This window comes from Coturnix japonica, chromosome 9, assembly GCF_001577835.2.
Source record: "Coturnix japonica isolate 7356 chromosome 9, Coturnix japonica 2.1, whole genome shotgun sequence".
Lineage (NCBI taxonomy): Eukaryota > Metazoa > Chordata > Aves > Galliformes > Phasianidae > Coturnix > Coturnix japonica.
Window position 1 is genome coordinate 15,362,838 of NC_029524.1, and position 19,291 is coordinate 15,382,128.

Sequence of the window (19,291 nt, forward strand, 5' to 3'; positions counted from 1 at the left end):
AAAATGCATCCACTCTTGTCTGACTTCTCCTGTGAGCTGTCTGAATAGCTAATTTTGACAGAACTGAAAAATAAAAAACACTGCTTGCATTATTAAAATCATCAGCAACCAATTTGCTTCAGTTAAAGACTTGAAGATGCTTCCAGTGTTTTGATTAAGAAAAAAAATGAGAAAGTTTCTTATTCATCTCGACAGGCATCTTTGTAAAATGGAAGGTCCCCTGCGCTCCTTTGGAGCAGTGTAATACATCCATGAGCATGGATTCTCAGAACTATCTATAATGCATATAGTGCTTTCTGCTCTCCGTGGCTTTTTTCCCACTCTCTTTACGTCATTTGCCATTTGTGAGGGTTGCCAGGGTAATGACCAATCATCCCTGGAGAGATGCCTGCTAGTAAAGACAACATAGGCTTTCTCTTTTTTGGTATTCTGCAGTATGTATTTGAGAGCTATTCTAACATCAAGATTGCAGAACTTTTATTTAGTTAGTAGGGAGTAAAAGTTGACAGAGCATGAAATAGCAGCTTACAGCCATTAAGGTAAGTGAGAATTTTTCTTCTCTTTTCTGTTTTATTAACATACTGAATGTCTGAATGCCCTCAAAACACTGAGCATCATTACAGGCTTATTTTAATTTTTTACTATAGGTGAAACCAACCTTGAAATTATTTATAGCAGAGAGATTTTACCTAATTTGAACATTAAAATCTTAGTAGCGCTGTGTGTACAACAGGTCCAGATTCTATTCTCTTTTTCAACCGTGAATCCAAGCTACTTTCCCACCTATTCATTCACCAAATACATCCAGTCATCCCAAAAATACATTCAGAAGAATCAATGAAAAAGAAACTAAACCGGTGTGTTGTAATGCAGATTAGACAGCACTACCTTGGTTGCCTCTAAGGCAGCTGGTAATTTGAGTTGTACTGAATACGTATGTGTGTATGTATACGTTTATTTCAGGAGAGCAGGAAAACTGAAAATTCAGAGCTGAACCTTATCCTGTAAGATGCTGAGTATGTTCATCTCCAATAAATTTTGCTAATTAAGTAGGCACTTGCAGATTTACAAGGTAACTCTTTGCTTACCTATGGACAGCAAATAATAGAGCCTCCAAATCACAGATTCTTTTTCTAGTCTCATTGCTACCAGTGGAATGTGGTGCTCATAAATGCTTTGCAGGCTGGGATTGAGTTTTGCAATTTTATATTTAAGGGCACATTAAAACAAATTCTCACTGACTTCCAAAGCTTCTACAAAGTATTTGTGTAATCTGAGCTATGACGCACATGAATGAAGGGATTGTGGTGGTTGTTTTTGTTATAAATGAAGCATGTTGAAATGATCTCGAGTCAAATGCATGTGTATTGGTGCAGACACCTGTTTGCTTGCTGCCTTCCTGGGTGTAAGGGACAGTTGAAGGAGTGGTTGTATTTTTCTTTCTGTAAAATGGCTAAGGTAAGAGAATTTGAAACAGTAACTCCTCAGAATCTCTGCTTGCCACTTAATGTATTCATACCTACACATAGCTTCACGTGCTTTACGTCCGGGCAATCTTAGCGTCACAGTGAGCACAACTTAAGACCAACAAGAGAAAGCACGTATGTTTATTTCATTCTGTTTCATGCTTATTACAAAAACATGCAGTGTGAGCTTGACTCATACGGTCCCCAAGTGAAAAATGCATTTAGGGCATTTCATTTAGCATGTAAGTTCAAGCTAGTGAATTCTAGATGTTACGAAGTGTTCAGATGTGTTTCTGATAGCTTTGTATTATCAAAACAAGTGGAGCACAGCAGTAAGTCTGGATGTGTGTATATGAAGGAGAAGAAAATTGAGAGTAACAATTTTCGTCTGAGATGAAAACGATCTTTTCATCAGGCTGTAAAGAAAACATGTTTATTCAGAATGTAGACCTAGTTGCTCCTTCTTAAAATTGTTACTGGTTGTTTGACATCTCTTTTCTGGATATCACTTTTAAGCAGTTTATGATGCCTAATACTTACGTGGTTGTAATAGAAGTAAAAATGATCAGTAAGTTGACAGACAGCTTAATATTATCTGTTTATCAGCTTTCCACATGATTCTGCCATATTTTTTTTAGCAATCTTGTGGGGGGAACACAATCTATTTTTGTATTATTCTATGTGGTGGTTTACAACAGAAAAGTAATATGATTACAATTATGTTTTGTGATGAGATTCAGGGGTAAACCTTTCTGGGGAAGATGGTGGGCAGCAGGCCTCAGTGTTTGTCTTTTTTGTGTCTATTTGTTTCTGTTCTCTGTTTCCCTCTCTCTAACTTGGAAATGCACTGTGTGCAGAGAATAGCACTTTGAGGCAGTGGGAATGACAGAAGGTGAAAGGAGTAACATCTGTGATGTAAATTACTAACAGTGTGTCTTTCAACAATTGGGGCAAGGTACTTGTGACTCTGAGGAGCTGAGTGATGCAAGAAACAGGTAGTTCTGCAGCAGCAAGTCTAGGAAAGCATGAGGCAAACAGGTTGGGTGTCATGAAGGAAAGCCACGAGAGGAGGTGTAAGTATGTGGTTTTTAGCTGTGCTGGGATTGGAAATGTGGTAAGCTCTGCAAGTGGTAGAGACTCCAGGGAGCAGGATAGGAGGAGATGGTTTCTAGAGCATGTTGATAGAGCTGATGTGCAGGGCTTGGGGAGAAAAGCTGTGGGAAGTAGGCTGGGCACTGAAGCTTGGGATGTGGGGTTTACCCACTGTAGGTGCTGTTGGGTGGTTTGAGCCTTTTAATGCCTTGTCTGTTGCTGGAAACAGCAGAGTGGTGAATTCTAGTTGTTTCTTTCACTTCTGCGTTGTGAGAAAAGAGGAGGAAGAATTAACAGTGCAAATCAATCCACTTTTGAAAAGTCAGGCTTCAAAACAAAAGGGAAAAATATGGGAAATGCTAGGAAGAAGTTGTTTAGAGGAATAGGAAAATAAATTAAGATAGCAAAAGAAAGCAATGCTTATCCTAGAAAAGTTGAGACATACCAAATAAGTGGAAGAACACCTGAAAACATCCAGTCGCCTGAATATCTCATCCCTTGAGAAACAGAAAGCAGGAAAATATATGAAGGTGAACAAATGAGTTTCCAAGCATGGTGTACAGTAATGCAAGCCATTATTCATAATATACTATCACTGCACTGGACAGCTCAGCCTAAATTGTAGCCTTTGCTGCTAGAGGTTTAATTATCCTGAGCTCTGATGGATTCTTTTTTCTTATGGGCATTGACTGTAAATTATGTCATTACTGTTTTTTGGTGTTTTTTTTTTCCTTATGATCAGTCTCTCTTAAAGAAATACTGTGAGGGTTAATTCATGGCTGTAATCATTAATGAGACCATCTGATGGAATGTGTACTTATTTTTTTGTCTAATCCAAGTCCTGCGGTTCTTGTATTTGTTGCTGTTGTTGCATTACCTGGCCCTAATTATCCATTGCTACGAACAAGCTCAGTTCTGTTACTTCTGGGATCTGGCTTCTGGATCGTAGGTCCAAAATTCCAATGTGAAATGTGTGTGTTTCTGGTGTTGGAGAACTAATTGAATTGCATAGACTTATAGTGGCACCAGAAGGCACAGGAAGAATTGCAGTAGAAATTTCTAATTTTTAAATTGCCACTTACTGACGTTTTTGGAGGGAAGTGGTGAAATTGTGCTTTATCATCCAAAGCTGCAATCTAGAAACGTGCTCTTTGCATAGGCACAATAAAGGCACGCAGGAGGGAGGCTGCTGTTATTTGACTAGTAGTACGCACGGCCAGGAAATCTTTGAATTTAGCGTGTATATATTGGTACTTTCTAAAGTTGCCTTTAAATTGAACCTTAAGGTTTGCTTTTGAAGAAGAAATTAGTGAGTGTCTTGTGGCTTAAAACAGAACTGGTTGTCAAATAATGGGCATTTTAATGTGTTTTACTAAAAGATTTCAATTTGTAATTCTAGGCCTGTTTTCAGATGATTTGCTAGAGTTTCATTGCCGGTCAGTAGGCTTTAAGGTTCAGATAGACACATGCTTTCAAACATAGGATCGCTTATTCCATATATTTACTGTGTAATGGTGGACAAATTCATTTAACAGTTTAGGAGTTGCTTCTTATATATATCCTTATATATAAACGGCTGAGACCTTGGGTCAGTGTGGCCAGAGAGATTATATTACTGCGCTGATGATGATGATGGTTGAGCTGTGAGTGTGCACATAGGATTGAATCTTTGCAAGATTTTATTTCCAATTTTATGTAACTTTTGAGTTAAATTCAGGCTCACCATTGCATGATTGGCTTTGCTGTGTCAAGCCAGTAAGTCCAAGTGGCCTTAGAACTTCATCCTGCCTTAACGTGCTGCTGATGGATGGCTGCAGCTCAGCTCTGCTGCAGCTGAACAGCTGGACTGAATATGGGTGCTGCAGTCGTGTTGGCTTTTACAGAGCCTTGCATCTGGCAGGTGTTGCCTTATACAAATAGATCTACTCATAGTCGGTATGTAGTAATGTTATGTGAAATGCTATAGAGCCGAGATGCAGCATGATCGAGTGCAGTCCCTGTTGACTTCAGTGGGTGTGTTAGTCAATTAGGGACTGCGGAGTTTAGATCATTGCTTTTGGCTTACATCATTGCAAATATTATTGATGATTATAATGCTTTCAGGGCTCTTTCAGGCTTTTAGTCCACAAATTGACTGTAACGTTAAAGACTTGCCTGGGGGTAAAAGGAGTACTTACATCCATCTCATCTTTCATTTACTTATTCCTGAGTCTTTCTGCACTATTCCTTTGGGAGTGCTCATAGGAAATATACAATTTAATGAAGGGGGGGAAGGAAAGTTGTCTCAATATAGCTGTACTCAATTTTTGTTTTTGTGCATTAGACTTATGCCTTCCCTGTTTATTTATTTATTTTTCCAAATATGTAGAATTGCAGATTTTCTTTATCATAGAGAAAATTAAGGCACAGTAAATTTAGAATGAATATTGAAGAAAATTAAGTTTCCCAGCGGCAGGGATGGATACAGTGCTTGAATATTAAAACTAGGCTGTGTGGAGTCATAGGAATCTTATTATAAGGAATGAACTCGTGTCAGCAAGAGGAGGGACTGGGTGGCTTATTTTCTTTTACCTTTCCAATCTGCATGCAGTGTACAACTACTGCACATGCTGTTGCTCAAGCCAGCTCCTGAGTTGCTTCATGTGAGTGAGTAGCACAGACAGGCTTTCCATCACATAATTCTGACAGTTCAGCCTCTGTTCACAGTAGGAATATGGATAGGATAGAAATCTTTTTGCTGGTTCTGTGTTAGCCACTGAAATAGAATACTGTTTCTACCCTTTTCCATTCATGCTTTGAGGAAAAGCAGTGAATGAGCCTCTCCATGTATAGTACATGTAATTGCATATGGTGATTTTTTTATTCAAGAATTGACAATGAAATGTCTAAAAGCCACATATATACTTAAGCAATTGAAAATAAAAGAGGTTAGTAGGGATGGGCAGAAACACTTTTAGGAGATCTGCCATAGAAATCTGTTTGCATTTCAGGTAATATATTCTCATTATAGATCTTCCCAAAGGCATCTGCAGATAGAGATGGGATAAGTCTCACTCATACACGTGTGTATTTTTAGGTCTAATTAGTAAAAGGTGAGAAATGCATCTGCGGGAAAATTGATTCATGTACTGTGACTCCTTATTTAGCTGCGTCTTAGGTGAAGTGAAATTGCACTAAAATAGTCTCCCTATATGAGGCATTTTCTTGCAGTAGAAGGCACAATACATGTTATCTGTCAGGGAAAGAAATGGGCTGTTTAAATTCAGGTAGTGTAGCATCTTCAGGCAGAAGAGCTATTTTTAACTTCAGATGTAGCTTAATTTAGAAGCTGAGCAGTTGAAGTCCCTTTTTTTCCCCTCACTCCTCCGACTGGAGATTTTTTTGATAACGACTGTAGATATCCTTGTGTGAAGATAGTGAATAGAATAAAAAATCCATTATCCTCAGCTTCAAGGTCATGGAAGTACACAGGTAAACAAGGCAGCATTATGGCAATGTTGTCATATGTGTACACACAAGATTAGATTAGATAGATACACTAGTTTGTAAGTGGAAGGACCACTCTGGCTCCTTTTATATCCCTTTGTGCAGGATTTTGCCAAGTCTGTATTTTTTGTAGGAAGTGCTATAATTGCACATAGTGATGTACAGCACATGGTGAAGGGAGATGGTTTCAGTGGTTTCTAGGGGAGAAATATTTATGAGAAAAGCCAGCACTGTTTGCCCGCACTGAGTTTTTTCTGAACCATCTTCTGTTTACTTTGTAATTTAATCACAAGAACTGAGAAGCTCATCTATTTAAAGGAAGTCAGAATGCAGAATTGAAGACCTGACTTTATGAACTGATTACGGGCTTTTTAATGCATTCACATTCAGAATGTTGGGGGGGGGAAAAAACGCTCTCAATTGGAAGTCCTTTCAAGATGGCTTATTGCAAACAGTCTCTTGCACAGAATTGCACACGATTGCAGGGGTTGGAAGGTGGCTTTAAGACACTGTGGAGTCCAACCCCCTGCTATAGCAGGTACCCTGCAATGCAGTGTGCACAGGTAGGCATCCAGACAGGAATTGGTTCTTGCATTATTGCGTACTCTGTGTCACTCAACAGTCATCTATTGAATTTCAGTAGTGTTTCAGCACAGAATTTATTTCTTGTGGAGTTCTACAGTTTACATCTCCAAGCTCAGCTGAAGGTGATTCTGAAAGCTATTCTGGTTAGATAACAATAACAAAAAGCAAAGAGATGTGTGCCATTATCACAGAAATAATTGGGTTATGAATGAGCTGAGTCTGACATGGAATGGTTGGCTCCATTTCTAAGCGTAGTGACACCTGCACCATTAACTCTTAAATACCCACCTGCTCACACAGCTTCTTAGAGACCCTGAAATTTTGCTTGAATGTTTGACCAATTGTTCACTTACAGAGTAAGTAATGTAGGATTTTTAGGTAGCTACAAAAAAACACAATTATAAGTGAAAGCTTTTGCTGCCATTTCTTCCTTAACTTATGACAGCTAAAATTAGAGGGTTTCATTCTATTGTTTTTATACTCAGAGTAGCATGATGTAAAGTAGTAAGAACATCATAAAACGAGGTAAAAATGCAGACATCTAATCATGGATGTTCAGTGGAGTTGAAAAAGAAATGTCCTCTAAAGCTTGACAATTCCTTAAGTGCCTACGTTGTATAAGTATTCTTTCAATTGAGGCATTTGTTTCTGAGGAATGCTCCTTTCCTTGGCTGCTTCTACATGGAGGGGAATAAGGGAGTAACCATTGAGGTTGTTAGAGCCACTAAGCTTTGTTAAGGGCTTTTCCTAGTTCTCTACTGGCCAAACAAATCAGAAGTAATGCTAAATTTAGTCTCTGGGAGGTATTTTAGTAGTGCTGTCAGAAAGTCGGACTATGACGCACAGTTTGGATTGGGGATTTGAATTCTTAAAGTCTTCCCTTTAAAAGGATTTTCTTTATAATGAAACAAATGAATTGCAGCAATATTTGCTGAAATGCTTTTGTCTTTGTAGAGAAGATCTGCTTTTATCACATCAAAGGCTTAATCTGAAGGTTGTAGGAAAAAGTAACATTCAGAACAGATTATGCTTTCTTGTTTTGGGTATTTTGGTGTGTTGTCAGGAGACAGGATTCAGTTTGCCTATTAAAGAGGTTTAAAAAAGACTAAAAAACATCTAAAAGGAGTATTGCAGTTGTCAAGAAACAGTTGAAATCTTATAGAATATAGAGTGATATTTTTGTTCTTAAAGAAACACAGGCTATGCTCTAAATTTTCTGAGTGGCTTCATAAAATCTGATCAGCTTGAAGTTATCAGTGTTCATTTGTATCTGCTTTGTTTTCATTCAGTTTTTAGTGAAGAGGAAAGCAACTGTTTGGAGAGCAAATGAGATTTCTGTCTACTTTGTGATTTCTTGCAGAAGTTCCATTTAAATGTCCAGACAGGTTTGTGTCCCAGAAGGGTGAGTGACCAGAGCAGGCATTCAGGTACCACTGTGCAGGGAATGGCAGCAATTCTTATGCAGGAAGATAGCTGGACAGGATGGCCCCAAAGCCTCATGACTTTTACAGTCTGTGTTTTCACTGACAGGTTTTCATGTGCTTAATGTAGCGGCCGTTCCCTAAGAATTTTATGATAATCTTCATGCTTTAAAAAGTTTAAGCCTTCTATTTCATATTATTTGTTGCTGAGCTTTGTCACTCAGCAAGGAAATGTATTAGTGTTTTCCATGCCTGCAAATCACAGGGTGACACGCAATAGATGAGCTTTTATTAATCACTGTGCTGTCTTCTCAGAAATGGAAATTGATTTTTATCAAAGTGTGACAAATTACAAGAGTTAAATGAATTGATATTAAGGTGAAATGCAGGAGAGTGTAGCAGTCATACCATGTATCTGATTAATTATATAAATGCTGTGCTCTTATGGGGATTTTCGCACATCATTATTCCATGCTACCTGAAGGACATCTTTTATCTTGGAAGAGACTGTCATAGATGAGCTACTAGAAACAGTTGATGTAAAAGCTTCTGCTCACCGAAGGGGGTGAAAGACTGAGTGCTGTTTAGATGTGTAAACAACTAAAAGTCATAGAGCAGGAAAGAGTGTGGTTGAAGCATTTAGTGCACTGATAAAATCTGCTGCTTCTGGCTTCAGCAAAACTTGAGAATGAAAGAGAAATAAAGTGTAGAAACACAGGGAAGGAGATGCACAAAGGTAGTTCCTATTGCATAACCTTGCATGCCTGACTTAGGTGCCTAGTTGAGGAAAACTATTTTCCTGGGCTCTTGAGAGGTTTAATGGAGAGAAAGTTCTTCCAGAAAGTAATTCTGAATCCAGATGTATTGCTCCACCTACAGGGGAACCCAGTGCTCTTCAATGACTACATAGAGACCTTTTTGGTTAACTACCTGTCTCCCTTGACCTCCTGAGATATGTATGGAATGTGCGGAGGTAGTAGTGCAGTTCTTATAGGGTCTCTGTGAAGACAGGTTTGTAGGTAGGGCTACCAACCTGATATTGACAGTGTTCTTTTCTCATGTGCCATCACCTTGGGAAAATTCAGTTTTCCCTTCAGTTTTCTCTCTGTTTTTTTAGTGACGTTCAGATCCCACGTGTAAAGGCTGAACAGTTTGTGTGAAAGAAAAATGTCAGTGGAGGAGAGTACCTCAGACCTGTGCAATGGGTTTGTAGTCTGGAGTCAGATAGGTTCGAGGACCATTCTCTTCTAAGTTCTTTCCAAGAAATGGAAGCAGTGAGAAAGCAGTATTGAAAAGAACATACATAAAGTCTGGCTATTCATTCAAATGAATGAAAATTTTAACTGAAAGAGGCTTCAAAAGCATTAAGATTGGAAGTAGATTTCTTCAAGTGTTGATACCAAAAACTTTGCATCCAAGGCCGAGCTTCCAAGGATCTGTTGAATTCTCAGTCCCTCACATCTGACTTGCAGCACTGTTAACACTTTTATGTTTCTCTGTTGCACTTGTTGTGTTTAATACAAGACACGAAGGCACACTGGTGACAGCTCTATACCAACAGAACTTTGCAGACAGATGCTAAGATTTGATCCTGTTACTCACTGTGTGTTTTACTCACTGCTGTAGCTGGGACTTTAAAATGCAAGCAACACACTTTTTTTTTTCCCCGTATATATTTCCAAATCGTTCTGATTTAATCTCTAATTAATAGAAAATAGTTTATAACCTAACTAGAGATTTTAACACACCTAGGTGAACTTTACATTAACATGTTTTGTCATGCAAAAGAAAGGTTTTCCTCCTTTTGGCTGACATTCCTCACTGATTCTTGCATGAACGTTCATCATACCTACATTAAGTTTATTTTTAAAAGAAACTTCTTCCTCTTATAAGGTGGCCCTTATACATAAAAGTTAAAATTCATCTGATAATATCATCAGGAAGTATGAGTGATACTTAAAATCAAGTTGACATTTTAATTACTGTTGCAGGAAAAAAAAAACCAACACGGTAGTTTACTCAGAAATGATGTTGAGAATTTCACATCAGTCCTATGACAGAATTGAAGGCAAATTCACTGATTCCTTTTTACCACTGTATGATCAGTGTTAGGCTTAGGAGCTCTGGAAGAGCGTCTGGATAGGGAGCAAGGAGATAATGGTTTAGGGGTTTTCTGTAGGTATGGTAAAGGGAGGACTAGATGATCTTATAGGTCCTTTCCAACCTTGTGATTCTATGATTCTATGATAAGGGGATCTGAAGGAAAAAAATGTTTGCTGGATGCCAAAAACCATTCTGAAATGCTGTTTCCAGACCAGCTCTCTGATTTTAGTTAGTAAAAAGCAAGTTACATGACTTTGGTATACCGGGACAGAAAATAGTACATAAGGATCAAAATCAAGGAGCAATTTCATTTTAGCAGGTGGGTTAAATAGGTGTATGTTAATTCTTACCTGTAATTTTGTTTCATTTGTTTGATTTCACATTTTGTTTTAGTGTGAACAGATGCTTTTTCACTGGCAGATTTGGTTACAAGGTTCAGTTGGTCGACCAGGACTTCTCTGGTCTTACAGAGCTCCATAATACAGAGGAGAGAGAAAAAAAATCAGCTAAATATTAGAAAGTGTGAGCAGAGGTACTTCCCAGCAGAAAAATAGGAAATGAAAATCCTCATGCTTGGCATGGAGTAGCAAAATTACAATGTGTATATTCCCCAGAACCTGAGAAATTAGGAATTGAGAATATAAACATGTTTGTGTGGTATTACAGTTCAGTCTTGAAGATAACAAAAGGAGGAAGACCAGTTTTTATTTTGGAGTTATTATTTTCTGACACATATAAATAAGGGCAAATGTGTGTTTAAAAACAAACAAACAAAATAAAAAGAGCTACAAGAAAATCACCGGGGCAAAATCCCAAGGCCAGCTAAAGAAGTGGTTTAAATGAAACAAGACTTGTGCAGCAAACACTGAAACATCTGTAAAAAGCTTCAAAGTAGTAGCAAATACAGCTAAAGGGAAATGCATTTTATAATCCAAGCAAGAAGACTTCTATAGTACTACACTTAACTACCTTTCCAATGTCATTAGTGTATACGGAGGCATAAAGTATCCTCAGTCTTGTGGTCTATAAATGTCATCAATTCAAGGGGAAAATATCCTTGCATTGTTCATGGATGCGTGCTTTGGGGTGAAACAAAGTTGTAAGCCCAAGGCCTGAAAATGCATGTTGGTGCTGAGTTCTTCTGATGATAACAGAAATACATGCACATATAAATATCGATGCACCATGATTATGCTTTTGTATTCTTTCTTGTATTTTCTCAATGTACTTTTTGAAAGAGTAAATAACCAAGCTTAGTTACAAATGTGTTCTTCTCCAGGCATAGCCCTTGGTGAGAAGCATGCAGCCTCATCCCTGGGCCTGCTGCTCTCATTGTGTTGTTTCTGACCCAGGCGTCCCTGTATTCATCTGATGTGGGTGCTCCTGTACCACAGCTTGCAGTAAGGACTTCAGCTGCCCTTAGGCAAACCCTTTAAATGCCTTCTTTGATGTCAGCTCAGCCTTGGGGACTGTTTGGTATTTCTCATGTGACCCATAAGAGGACGTTCCCTGATAAACACACTGAAATGCATGGACAAGGGAAGCACAGTGTGATTCCCCGGGGGATATCAGCTCTGATTGTTGTAAGGGACTTTTTCATATGGGACTTGAAATGGTCAGACCGTGCTCCCAACCACTAACGCATGGGTGTGCAACCTTTTGGCTTGTCTGGGCCACGTTGAGGGAAAAGGAATAGTCTTGGACTGCTTATAAAACACACAGTATAGTTAACAAATTACATAGTTAATGCATAGAAGTTGCAAAACTTTTTTATGTTTCAGTAAAAAATATTTATATAAAATTTAAGAAAAGCTGAAACTAGGAGGTTGGGCACATGTCCCACTTAGATTCAAAGTAATAACCCACAGTAAATTGTTCATGAATTTGCAGATGCTGGTGGTGAGCCCAGCAGTAGTGAGCAGGATAAAGGGCTGACTGAAGGGGATGCTCAAAAGAAAGTGACTAGACTGGAGAATGACCAGATGGGGCTGGGCTTGGGAGTTGTATTTGATGTATTTTGCTTAACAGAGAGAAAGAACTATAAACACCTTCATACAATGAGCACCAACTCCTTTTGGGTCTTCTGTATTCAGATGAGCGAACTGTGGCAGGTACAAAGAAGAGCTATCAGGATGAGCGAGGGAATGAAACTCCATCTTGTGAAGGGAAATGAGAAATGCCTCCTACCCAACCAAATGGAGGTTGCTAGGCAGAAGGATCATTAAATATAATGAGAGCAAATATTGATACATGGGTAGGTTTGGTTTCCATGCTCACAGAGCCCTTAGCCTCCCTACTGAGATCACTAACAGAGCGGCCCACTGCTGCCTGCTGGGGTGAGTGGTTGTTGATGGGAGTGAATGGCTGACTGATAGGAAGGCCAGCAGACCTCAGAGCTTTTGCATGTGATGCTCACGAGAGAGTTGCCAGTAAAGCCATATTTCCGTCAGAACTGCAAAAAGTGCTTAGCAGCCTTTTAAAAAAAAGACATTAAAAAAAATGTTGCTTGCAGTATCGCTTACAAAAGGAGGAAAAAATCTTTCCTTTGGGATCTGGCTGGAATTCCTGTTTGGCCTTTTGAACTCCGCCCTGGTGGTGTCACAGCCTCCTCTTGCCTGAGCAGATCACTGGGTTCAGCTGCCGTACCCAGCCAGGCCTTGATAGCTCTGTAAGTGTGAGTGCTGGTGACATCATGCTCCCTAGGGTGTCAGCTATTAGCTGCTAAAAATAGCTCCAGGCACACACAGTAGAAAAATCAAATGTCTGTTTCAACCAGGAGTGAATGGGAAGGTAAAGAGCGCTCAGCAGAGGGGCTTTTTGCTTAAATACGAGGGCAGCGGTGTTGTACCACGACCCTGGCAACTGCTGTGGGTGATGCTTCAGGACTGAGAGCTGGGGAAGCCCACAGGGACAAGTTCATCCCTGATGTAATTCCAGCACTGTGATGGTAAGTGAGCTTTTGTGTTTATTTCCCACTGGCTCAGTTATCTTGCATTTTGCAGCTCTTAATGAAAATTAGGCTATGGGATTCACAGCACTAGAGTGATGTCAGTATTACTGCCAATATAATCGCTGCTCTATGCAAGAATGAAACACAAAGCAGTATTAATAGAGTAAAATGAAGCATTCTGAGAAATAACATACAGTACAAACTATTTACAGGCATAAATGGTGCATCTAGACTCCAAGATGTCCTGCTCAGTATGTGTTTGGAGGCTCTTTGGTGTAAAATTTCTGAGAGTGCCTGTAACATTCAGGCCTTGGTTTTACGGATCTAGGAGCTAAGATGGAGAATTCTGCTCAGTGTTTCTGTGATATTAGCTAGCTGGTTCAGATAAATTGAGCTGCTCCAAGTTAGAATTGATTCTGGTGAAGCACATATAAATGCAGAGGTGACATAACATGAAAGTTAAGATGAAAGTAGGTCTGGGTGTCTCGTGATCTTTGAAAATCACATCCTGGAGTGTTTATACTAATTAGGCCATGATCAGACACGTTTGTCCAGGCTTATCAGTGCTTCTAGCCTGAGCTACTCATAGCAGCCTTTGCTATGCTTCTTACCTTGTCTAAGGTCTGGCTTGATCAGAAACATGAGGGCTGGGGCTCCTCTAGCCAAAATGAGCAATTTTCATTCTAAGTTACAAACACATGGGCCTGAAACTCCCTTGGCTAAAGTGTCATCCTTTTCTCACCTGTTTGGAGTCATCTACCTGTGTTGAGTCACAGCCGCCAGAATCTGCTTGTAACTTCAAGTGATCAGGTGAACACCTTGCTCTCCTTCCAGCTATTGTGCCCTGGCCCCCAAAACTGCCAGGTCTGTTTGCAACCAGGACTCAGGCTGAGAACAGAGATCTGCTGCACCTGCAGAGCCCAGCTCCTGTCTCTGCCAACTGCAGCCTTTCCAAGAGGGAACACAGAGCTGGATATGGATGTGGGTTATCAGAGTGGATGCAAGTAAAGCAGTGGATCCATTACAGCAACAGATAACAGACTCATAAAGCAACAGATGCATTACTTACCCATTTTGCAAGATTCAATTATGTGAACTTTGTGAAGTATATAATTGTTTTATTCTTTATTTTTTTTACTCTGTGTTCATCCCTTAAATGATGATGCCTCTAAAACATATTCCCATCCTTCCATTATTTCATCGTGCTGATTCATCTGTGTTCTAAGTTGTTCAGAGCTGGGATCTGGTTCTGCCATAGTTCTGATGGCAGAATGATTTTTTTATAGATCTGCTCGGTAACTGTCATGGATAAAAGTGAAGGATGCCTGGGTCCTTTGCTTGCTCAGCGTGACATGCAAAGTAGAAGTTCCTTGCCATTACAAATAGGAGGACAGGGGACCAAAGTATGAATGGTTCTGTAAAATTATATTGTCTCTGTTTTTCATAGGGATTCCAGTGATTGTGACTGTCCCTTTTGTCCTCTAAAAATGAGAATTTACAGCTTTAATGATGTTCCTCTGTCAGATATGGAGTTTTCAATTGTAGTGAATTGGATTTTTAAGGGCATAGATTTTAGTTCAGCTGTGGTGTTTTGAGTGCAAGCAGACTTGCAGTCCATTTCTTCAGTCTGCAAAGCAGACAAAGAAAAGAGGATGGAAGAGATTCTCTCTTCAGTAGTGGTGGCAGAAGGGTCAAAATAAAATCATAATAAACTCGTAGTGAACTTTTGTGTGCTAGTGTGTTGATTTCTTTTTTAATTGAGGACTAATTTAGGTAGCTACTTAAAAGTAACTGCAGGACTACTGTCTGAAAGAAACTGAGAATAAGGAGTGGAAGTACAGAGGAGTTTTTACAACATAAAATACATTATTTTCAGCAGACAGTGGACTTCTTGCTTAGCGAGCTTTCCTATCACGTACATTTTCCTTGCTGTATCCCCCAGAAGGCTGAATGCTGCTCTCTCCTGCAGACAATGCAGCAACGCCCTTATTTTGTACTAGCAAAATGCTTCTTCATTCACAAGCTATTTCAGTATTGCAGAGCATCTCGCTGCTCTAGCATGCATTTGTCTGAATGTGAAGTAATTTTATTCATAAAAAGATTGTTTTCTCTTGGCTTGGGTTTGCTATCAGGGATGAAGGCACATGTGATAGCACAAACCACTGTGATCTTCAGGCAGACTTTTTCTCTGCTTAAGGCTTTCACTGATGGCCTCAGTGCTAATAATAATGTCCGTAGAATTAAATATCCTCTGTAAAATAAAATTTCCTTCTGAATGCTGGCAAAACAGTGCTTGTGTAGCATATGCATTGTGGATCATCTGTGGATGATGGCGCTGTATCCTGCATGTTGTGCTCTCAGGGTTAACCAAAAGTTCTTGCTTATGAAATATTCTGGGCAAGGGAAAGAACTACCTGGGCCTTAGGTCTGACTTTAGCTGAGTATTCAGACCTTTTTGTGTACGAATGGATCTGATGTGTATGGAGAGTGTTCCAGTAGAAACAAGATAGAAAGCTAAGCTGTGTAAATGGCTGGTAATGGATTTAGCAAGTTTGTTAGAAAGCCTTGGGAGAGGGGACTTTAAATCATCATAAAAATAGGGGTAAAATTCTTATTAATGTGCCCATGGAAGTATGGAACTTTCAGTTTCACATATCTCAAACTGGACCACACTGCCAACTCAACAGGACATGGGTCAGGAATGTATTTAGATCCAACAGCAGGAAGCTGAGTTTGGGCAGATTCTAACTGGAAACGAGGCAAGTGTATCTCTTACTATGGGTCATTAAGTACTGGCACAACTACAGAACAAATGTGGTGTATTCCACATGCATAGTAAATTGATGGCTTTGCTACACAAGTCTCACGCGTAATCCAAGTTAACTGACGCTGACAAGATGAAGGTAGAAACTGCTTAGGGAATAATGTTGACTCTCATGCTGTAAAATGTCAGACTGAAAATTAGTATACTGTCTCTGGCTGGAAAATATGAGCCTACAGCTATGGCTCTGCCCTATCTGTGCACAGCAGGCAGAATAAGAGAAGGGTTTTCTTCTGTTGCATGAGGAGATGTTAATGGCACTGTTTAACCAGAGATTTTCATGCAGTTAGGTAGCATCTCATCCGTGCTCATCACTGAGACTATCTGCCACAAGATTTCTGACTTCAGAAGAAGGGCATCCGCATTAAAAAGAAATCTGAAGATTGTCTAATGTGTGAGTTTGAGAGAATCCTTATCCAGGAAACAGTGTTGTCAGCAGCACTGTTTGAATTAAAGCTGCAGATTGGATCTACTCCTTCATGCTGATCTCAACTTTTATGTAGGGCATAAATTGAATACATTACATTTTCTAACACGCCAGGCCAGCACTCTCTGACGCAGATACTAAAGCTGAAGTAAATAGGAGCTGGCAGTGTTTTCCAGCCTGAAGTGTCAGAGCGCTTGAAATTTCAGGTGCTGAATGTAAATGTAGTAGAGATGTTCTAGTTGAAAGATGTCTAAAAAATACACCCAAAGATATATGTTGAACTGAGAATTCCCTCTGGAATCGGCAATTACTGCTAGCATTGTGCCAACCCAGCAAAGGAACCTTTTGATGTATTTCAAGAAACATGCAAGTTCAGTGTCCTGTAGCAGTGTCTGTAAGCACCAGGCTCTCAGGCAGGAAAAAGAATTAAGGTGTTTTTTTGTTGTCGTTGCTAATCGTTAACTTTGCACTCTTGTGCCTTCCTTCCTCTCTAAGTTTCCTTTTTGTGAAGATGGAACCCAGCAATGCAGTGTTTGCCTATGGGCGTCCTTTTTCCTGTGAACACAGAGAGCCCTGGAGAACAAATAAACTTTTTTTAAGTTGCTGATCCTGCACGTTTGCAAATGCAGTGGGAGATTTGGCTCCCATGTAAGGACAGAAGGATCCGGCTCCTAGGGAATAAACGTCAAAGAACATGAAAAGAAAAGCCTTAGCAGGCACTGGGGCTATAAGAACAAAAAGTGCTTCCAAACGGCAGTAAGTGAAAACCACTGGGAGATGTGGAATAGTCTGACAGGAGCAGTAAGAATGATGGTTCTGAGTCAGGCACTGAATCAGGAAAAAAGAAAAGGAAAAAAAAAAAAAAAGAAAGACAATCCAAGTGAATTAAAGCCTCTTATATTCCTGGAAATGAATTATTTCCTTTTTATCAAAAAGGGAAGAAAGACAAAGAGGTTAAGAATGTAATTATACATTGCGGAAAGAGTTATATGGCAATTTCTGTCTCCCAGGCTTGCAGTCAGTGTACTAACCAAGCTCTGCCGGGCTGGCTGCCTTTTTGTAGTGAGTCTCAGCAGCTCTGCTTGCGCTGCCTATTTGCTTTTCAGTACTTCCTCTTGGAGGCTTTCTTTTACTTCATGCTCTCAGCAGGCTTTTAGAGGAAGCTCTGGGTATTATTTTGCGTCCAGAATAAACAGCACAGCAGCGTAAGCTTCTATGCATAGGCTCTCTACTTCCCCTGTGAATTTACAAATATTGTAGAGAAACAAAATGATCACAGAAACAGTGTTTTGAGGCAAAACCACTAAAAAACTAGTGCTGAGGACTCCTTTCCTTTGCCTGTGAGTTCAAGTGTATCAGTTGCTTAATTTACTATGAGGGCCTTCAGTGCAATACAAAGCCTATGACCCATCTTCTCCCCTTTCCTATCTCAGACTGAGGATATTTTCATTCTATTCATCTCTGCTTAGATGCAGGGTGTCTGGAGGCTGCTGCAGAGTATCTGTTTTCAATGCACGCCAACGTTTTGCCAGTCATATGTCACGAGGGAACGTCCTCCCATCGGTATGAACTATATGGCCATGAAAGGAGGCGAACAATAACTGCATTGTGTCCTCCAGGAGATGGATGGAAGCTAAGGGAAATATGTTTTTGTGCACTGTACTTTAGGGTCTTGTGTATCAGTTGCACAGTGCTGCTAGATGTGTTTCCTAGTGTTTGTGAATGAAATTAAGTCAAGAGTGTAAGCAAGAAAATGGTATTTATGTGCTTTTTGATGACAGACGTATCGTAAAATGCTACAAAAAGAGCAGCTGAAATTATTCTGTAAGGAACCTGATCACCAATATGGATTTATCAACCAGGATGTTACACAGTTAACTTGATTCTGTCTGATGGACTTACTAAGAACATCCTTTTTGTGGTTTTTCTTGATGGATGGAAGTTGGTTGGAAATAATTATTCTGAGATTCAGTTACTCGTAAAGCTCTATCATTTAGTAATAACAATCTCTGCCTTTAAATGCATTTGGGTTGCTGCACTTAACATTGGCATACCCAGACTCCTGTCCTCTGGTCACAGAAGAGGATCTCTGTCATTCCTAATTGCCTGGAGAGCAGAAAAGGGCATTTCCTGCAGATTTTCTAGCTCTCATGGTGTGATGCCATGATGTAGATGAGCCCCTGCTACATTGCACAAATCACTGGGTAAAATTAACCAGAGCCCAGTTAAGATTTCAAAAACAATCCCAGAGGTTTTATGGGGTTGCAAGCTGCTTTATCCTTCATTATACAAAATAAACAATTTATTTCTTGCTACTTCTCTGGAGAGAAGAGTTAGAAGTTGTCCCGTTAGACATGAGAGCTGCCCAGGAGATAGCTAGAAAAAGCAATGTACAAGTGGTGTGGCCAGCTGGAGCTGTGTGTGGCTGTGACTGGTGGTCCCCTGGAACAGAGAGGACAAGGAAGGCAGGGACAGCATGGCCCAGGACAAGCTGCCCAAGACAAAACAAGGGCAATGAAAGCAAAACAGGAAGGGGAACAGTGGGAAGAATTAGCCTTTATTTTGTGTGCTGGAAAGATCAAACTGCGCTGCACTGTTCACATGTTTAGAAATACATTTTGTTTTGGGACCTGTCTCTCCTTATGCCATCAGTTTAACAGACAGTGATGCAAATGGAAGCGTCAACCACTTTCCTGTCTTCTTGTACAGACAAACATTAATGTTGGATGGTTGCTTTTTAGCACAGGAGCGATCCAACAGTGCTAAAATGGCATTTGTTACACTGTGTCGAGGGAACCAGCTATCACTGTAGCCGCATCATCAAATTGCATTACAGCCCTTGGTCTAATGACGTTTGTATAGATCTTCAGCTCTCCACTGTTTCTTGTTCATCACAGTAGTCTGAAGATAATCATGCAGGGACACTATCCCATTTGATGT

The 19,291-nt window shown here is 39.8% G+C and overlaps 1 protein-coding gene across 1 annotated transcript in view; it reads left to right on the forward strand.

The window, feature by feature from the left end:
* Window positions 1-413: 413 nt before the first annotated feature.
* Window positions 414-19,291, forward strand: part of GNB4 (G protein subunit beta 4) — a 49,610-nt gene continuing 30,732 nt past the window's right edge. The window contains exon 1 of the mRNA XM_032446668.1: window positions 414-539. The gene's annotated coding sequence lies outside the window, so the exon portion shown is untranslated. The remainder of the gene's footprint in view (window positions 540-19,291) is intronic.